This window comes from Atta colombica, unplaced genomic scaffold (genome assembly GCF_001594045.1).
Source record: "Atta colombica isolate Treedump-2 unplaced genomic scaffold, Acol1.0 scaffold99, whole genome shotgun sequence".
In the NCBI taxonomy this organism is placed as follows: Eukaryota; Metazoa; Arthropoda; class Insecta; order Hymenoptera; family Formicidae; genus Atta; species Atta colombica.
The window spans coordinates 420,622-427,874 of record NW_017259593.1 but is presented as its reverse complement, the minus strand read 5'-3'; the positions used below and the strand labels follow the sequence as shown (position 1 = coordinate 427,874).

Genomic DNA, 7,253 nt, shown 5'->3' with positions numbered 1-7,253 from the left:
GACATTTATTTTTTACTCAAATACTATCAATTTTACAGAAAAACTGCAAGAGACAAAAATCATTCATTTTCATCTCATAGAACTCTAAAGCCGGTATTCATAGTCAGATCTTATATATTCAAGATATATTCACCGTCTTAAGTACAATTTTAAGAAGTCACGAACCAATCAATGGGCCGCATTAACGACTTAAGCATTACTTAAGACGGTCTTTTAAGAAAATAAGAATCGATTATGAATATCGGCCTAAGAATTTTTTCAGAATTTTTTATCAATCATCAATTTTTTAGTACTGCATTTTCTTATTTTCGATAAGTCGGGCCACTACCCAGCGAATTAATGCACTGCACTGTATACTGATGGTTCCTGCACACTGGACGCGGAAATATTTACCGCACGGCAAAATATGATGCGGTAGCCAATAAGATTATAGCTCCTAACATGTGACTGGTTACCGCGTCTCATTTTGCCGCGCGGCAAGCGTTTCCGCATCCAGTGTGGCTCCAGGAGCCATGAGGCCCGTATTCAGAATGCGCTTACAACGATGCGTACTAACATGTTATAATTTATGACGCATACTATAGAATTTTAGAGATAAAAGCGCGCTTTTATCAAGAAAAGCACATTCTGAATACGGACCTGATAGTATACAGAGGTATGCAACTTCTGCTTTTGCCTCAATTTAGCGGACCAATCACCGATTGTTACCTATGGGCCGTACTTTTATTATAGGTACTCTAATTTCCACCATGGATTTAACCATCTGTGCCCGACGTGCAACATGATCAATATGGTAGTTACATACCTCGCAGGTGATGTAGGGGCCAGTGTTGATTGTATATAGAAAAACAATATGATTCTCCAGTGAATTATCATAACGAGTAAGCGTCCTACTAATAGTCAAATCGTACGAACGGTAGGACTGAGTAGGATTGACTAGGATCGCTAACCAAAGATCTTTCAAGTTCTTACGATATAAATACTTCAAAAAAATCGACGTACGTAACATTGTTTTTAAACTATTTTCAAGATTTGTTTACTATTTTTCATATGTAGAAAACATACAAATTTTTCATTAATATTACTTAAAAATATGTAGGGCTTTGAGAATAAATCAATTAAATGGGGATAAAAAGAAAGCCAATTAAGAACTTAGCCGATTAATGCATAAAGTTATTTATTTATCAAAATTAATCCACATATGTCTGAACAATGTTTTCGGTTTTTCTCAATGCGAAAACATTAATTAATTAAATAAATTATACATTATAAATTATAGTATATATAACATAGAATGTACAACAAGAGTTTAATGCCTATTACGATCGAAGCTGGATTTTAGATTTTTGCTAGGCCTTTGTGCTCAATCTGGCATCATTCATATAAAAATTATTTAAAAGCATCTAGATCAAACTTTGACTATAATAAACATTAAATTCTTGTTGTATATTAATATTATATATAAATTAGAGTTGTGATTTGCCACAATTTAAAATACAATAGAACATATATCTACGAAATACATTTTGTTACTGCAATGGAGTCAGTAGTTACAAAAGTAAGATGCAAGTTCAGGTGTGACAATTGTTCTGTTCGACTTATACTTTTTTATGTTTTACACTTAAAATGAGATAGATATACAATATAATATTTGGCACTGAAAAGAAAGAAAAGGTTGAGTGTAAAACGTGTAAACAAATTGAACAGACCTAGTGGTCAGTTGACAGAATGACCAATGTGTAATACTAGACGTTTTGATAAAATAATGATTCAAACTGAATCATTGTGATGTTACGATAAATTATGTGTCAAATTATAAATATAGAAATAATAAATATAATAATCACTAATCAATATAACAACAGATATTATGTAATAATATAACAACAGGTATTATGTCTTAATTAATTATATTTTAAAAAAGATATATATATAATCATTGTATCTCAGACTTATGTAAAATATATAAAGTCGACTTATGTGAAAAACCGAATTAGTGAAATTATTGTGTTTATATCTTATGAACGTTGAAACTGTAATATATAAAGTAAATCCGAGTGCTTATTACACAAAGTAAGTCAAATAAGAAGACAAATATACAAATAAATAATCAATAAATTTATATACAGTGTGATAATACTAAAATCAAGAAGCAACAGAATTCTGTAACTTAATAATAATATCGGGGATAATAATTATATCGGGAATCAAGAAATTCCGAATCAGTTTGTAAGTTCAAGCCATTAATCTGTTTCTTAATCGCTTCTGAACTTAAACATCTATTGTAATACTGTTCTTTGTCTAATACTATCATCATAATGGCTCACAAGGAAAAACACATTAGTATTTTATAGATTTTGATCAGCTTGAACACCAAAAAATAATCCTTGTAGCAGTAAATTGTATCTCTGCATATTTTTCGAAAAAATCACAATTTAGATCACGACGGATCGTTTTCAAATCTGAGAGAATCGATAAATATTTAAAAAACAAGTAATTTATATATATATATAAATTACTTGTTTTTTAAATATCTATTGATTCCCCCAAATTTGAAAGCGATCCGTCATGACTTAAAATCATTTTCTCGAAAAATACATAGAGGTGCATTTACTGCTTTACAGGGATTTTTTGGTGTCTCAGAATAATCATGTAAAAGTTGATCAAAATCCATGAAATATTTATGTGAGTCTCTTCTATCTTTAATCATTATTTTATCATTTTTCAGAACGACTGATGTTACACATTGGTCAATTTGTCAATTGACCACTGTCACATCTGAACTTGTGTCTTACTTTTGTAATTATTGACTTCATTGCGATAATGAAATGACCCCAGATATATATATTTCGTGTTTTTTAAATTACTTTTGTCTTTTAAATTGTATTTTGTACATATTTTGTATATTTTGTACATATTTTGTATTTTAATAAATAGTAATATCCAGATAAACAAATTGAATAAGCTATAATTAGGTAACAATGAAATATTTATTATTCACAACTACAATTTTCAACGATAAATTTCAATGATACGTTTCGACTTAATCCTCATCAGCCGTAAAAGTACATAATTATTCCATCCGATTAACATATTATGAGGATCATCTCGAATTTCACCTTCGAATTACAATAGATAGCATAACGGAACAATCATATTATATTTAGTCAAATTTGTCAAATTTTAAACGATGTAATGATAAGTCATGTATCTAAACCAATTCAATTAATAGCAAAAAAGGACAGTCGGTATAAGTAAAGAAGAAAATTCCAGTAACTTTATTGTTGTAGCTTAATATCAAATTATATAAGATGATTTAGCTGTATTTCTACATAAAATTATTGCTAATAACCTGCCTGACAATTGTCAAAGAGCTAATAGTTTCGATCTATACAAGCAACTGGTAAAAAATCAATGATTCGGAGTTATTAATTTTTTTGGATGTCACGTCATTATTTATCAATATCCCTCAAGATCTGGTCATTGAGAATATTAATAGAAGATGGCAATAGAGCAAAAAACATCGATTCCTAAGACAAAATTTATATGTGCAATTGAATTTATATTATCTTCCATGTACTTTAAATTCAATAATGTTATAAACAGATGTTTGGTACACAATGGGTTCTCCTCCCTTTCCCATTGTGGCTGACATTGTTCTATAGGAAAAGTTTTGAATATGCTCAATGTTAATTTTTCGTTTTACTTCCGATACGTGGATGACATAATTATGGCTCCCTCCGATCAGATTTCGTCTATCTGCAGATTCATCTGATCTTTAATAGACATCCGATTACAATTTACAATTGAATGAAGAAAACCATAGCATAAGTTTTTTTAAACCTATTACTTATAATGGAGGATGATGTGATAACAGTGCATTGGTTTAAAAAAAAGACATATTCGGATATCTCTCTTATTTGTTTAATCATTCCCTTTGAGTATGATCCTTGACACTACAAATGCTTCGAAACTTTTGATTGACCAATCGGAAAAAAGAATTTTATTAACCAATCAAAAAATGCTTCGAAGCATTTGTAACATCAAGACTGTAGCTTTTGCCATAAATTGGCATAAATTGCCATAAATTGTCGTATATATTATAGTTTAGTGGATCGAGCAATTTTGTTATTACATCTTAAGTTTTACGAAAAGATCTTAGAAATACATTCAAATTTTTTTGAACAACGGATATCCGTTAGAATTAATATTTAAATTGTTCAATATAAAAATAAAGAAATTGCTCTCAACAAAAATTCTATGCAAGAACATCACAACGTTCATATTAATAAACGAATAATAATAAAGTAATCTTTAATAACAAAAAATTTTTTGTACTTCTGTTCATTCATAGTGTCACACAGTCCACCACATGCATGATTAGTAAATCAATCTTATATATAGTATAGGTTACAGATGCATCAACAAATTAAATAAATTTATAAAAACGCATAAAGATAAAAAAAGTATTGGGAGTACAAATAAGTTTTTGTAAAAGACGGCGCCATTAATAAACTATAGTTAAAATTGTTTGATGTAAAACGACATATCGTAAGATTGAACATCCGGCAACACCATAACCTTGAAATATTAGCGATTTTGTATCAGCATCATATATTTTTTTTTGTACGAAAATGTCGAGTTTTGAGCCGAATAAGCGTCATTTGCGGAAATTTTTGATTTACTTCTTTAATTTGAAGAAATCTGCAGCTGAGGCTTATAGATTGCTTGTAGAAGTATGTGGTGATGCTGCCTTAAGTGAGAGAAGTTGTCGTGAATGGTTTCAAAAGTTTAAGAACAGTGAATTTGATGTCAAAGACAAAGAACGTAGCGAAAGGCCGAAAGTGTACGAAGACGCGGAATTGGAACATTATTGGATGAAGATTCGTGCCAAACGCAAAAAGAACTTGCATTTACATTAGGAGTGACTCAACAAACAATTTCATATCGTTTGAAATCATTAGGAATAATTCAAAAGCAAGGGAATTGGGTTCCATATGAACTGAAGCCGAGAAACGTTGAACGTCGATTTTTCACATGTGACTGTTCACATGTGTCACTGCTTGCCAAGCATAAATGAAAGGGTTTTTTGTATAGTCACTGGTGATGAAAAATGGATCCACTACGATAATCCAAAGAAGAGAAAATTATGGGAACCACCTAGCCATGTGTCAACATTGACAGTCAAGCCGAATATTCATGGAAAAAACTCATGTTGTGTATTTGGTGGATCAGCTTGGTGAGTTGCTCAAACCGAACGAGACCATTACTGGGGCTCTCTACCGAACACAATTGATGAGATTGAGCCGAGAAAAAACGTGCCCACTACTATTCCAGGCATGATAAAATTATTCTTCTGCATAATGCTCTCCTGATAATGCTCGACCACATGTTGCGGCGTCGGTTAAAACCTACTTAGAAACACTCAAATGAGAAGTTCTACCCCACTTGCCGTGTTCTCCAGACATTGCTCCTTCCGACTACCACTTGTTCCGATTGATGACGCATGGACGCTGTCTGAGCAGCACTTCACATCATATGAAGATACCAAAAATTGTATCGATGATTGGATAACCTCAAAAGATGAAGCGTTCTTCCGACGCGGTATCCACATGCTACCAGAAATGGGAAAAAGTAGTGGCTAGCGATGGCCATTTGAATAAAACATTATGTACCGTTCTTTCACAATAAATGCTTAATTTTTGATAAAAAAACGGCGGAAATTTATTTGTACTCCCAATATATTTTGACAGAATAATAATGTTGTTTATAAGATTCGATGTAACAATTGCGACGTTTCTTATGCAGACGAAGGGGAAACTCAATACCAGAATAAATGAGCATATTAACAATATAAAACTTGACTCATCTAGATTCGTTTATAACGGAATATGCAGGGTTAGGTAGTGCTAAGTTAAAAAGATAAAAGTTAAAAAGTTAAAAAATTAATTAATTTTAACTTAGTTACAATTTAGATTCTTAACTTTTTAACTTTATTTATATTTAACTTTATTTATATTTTATCCATAACTTTTTAACTTTAGTTACATTATCGTAACTATTAATTTTTTATTTAATTTTTTTGAAGTTAAGTCTCAGATATAATACGCGGCAATAGGAATAGCTTAAAATAAGGTGAAAATTGCAAAAGTGAACAAATTTTCTAGCTGTTAATTAATGAAATTATAAACATTCTAGTGAATTTGCACTTTTGTTAATTTTTATCTTATTTCAAATTATACAATCGACCTCCAGATTTCAATCTGTCAGAAACCGTGTTTTAACGTATCTAGTTTCTGATAGGTTGAAATCTATTATTCCTTATTATTAAAATATAATTCAATACAATCTTCGGCTCACGTTGACCGGCTGTTCAGTGTAGGACTCATTTCGATAATTTGCGAGAAAAGATGTCCGAAATGGCAAAAATTTCGAAATTTTTTTCGAAATTTGGCTTTATTATTTAAATTTAAAAGGTATAAATAAAATATTCAAACAATATATATAATAATCTATGTAAACAGTATACATGAACAAAACATATAAATAGAGAGAATATAGAGTATTTTCTAAATGAAGTATACAATTATCATTTTCATTATTTGTAAGACTGAAATCCTGGAATCATGAAATAAAAAAATAAAGAAAAACAAATTTAACTTTTAACTTTTCAATTACTTTTTTTTTATTAATTTAATTTTTAATTCAATCAATTTCATTATAAATTAACTTGTATCTTAATTAAGTTAAATTTTCAAGGTTGTTAACTTTAACTTAACTTAGTTAAAAAAAATGTAACTTACCCAACCCTGCGAATGTATTGCAATACAACTATAGTTTCGATTGGAAGAATGTTAGAACATTAGATACTGGAACAAATTACAATAAAAGATTATTTCTAAAACTTTGCATAAAAGAAGTTAAATGGTTAAATTTGAAAAAAAGATACCGAATCTTTAGATGACATATGTTTATCTATTAAATTTAATTTCGAATAATATCAAAAACGACAGCGCTTAGTTTCTTTGTTCTCTTGGTATGCTCACGGTATCATACGTGTTTAAATTCTCTCACAGTTAAGATTTGTTTTGTATCTGAAAAATAATCTATTCTAAGTTCCTTACTTCGCATTCGTAATAGATATAGCTACAAGCTTACCAATATATATAAAATTTGCCTTCATGACTATTGTAAGTGTTGTATAATCTTTATTCTCAATCCATAATAATTATGTATAATTTCATTTGTTTATA

General features: G+C 29.9%; 1 protein-coding gene across 2 annotated transcripts in view; it reads left to right on the top strand.

Moving 5' to 3' along the window:
- The first annotated feature begins 509 nt into the window (after positions 1-509).
- The window catches only part of LOC108693797 (synaptobrevin homolog YKT6), a 38,731-nt gene continuing 31,987 nt past the window's right edge, over positions 510-7,253 (top strand). For both annotated transcript variants that reach the window (XM_018202942.1, XM_018202943.1), the window contains exons 1-2: positions 510-655; positions 733-998. The gene's annotated coding sequence lies outside the window, so the exon portion shown is untranslated. The remainder of the gene's footprint in view (positions 656-732; positions 999-7,253) is intronic.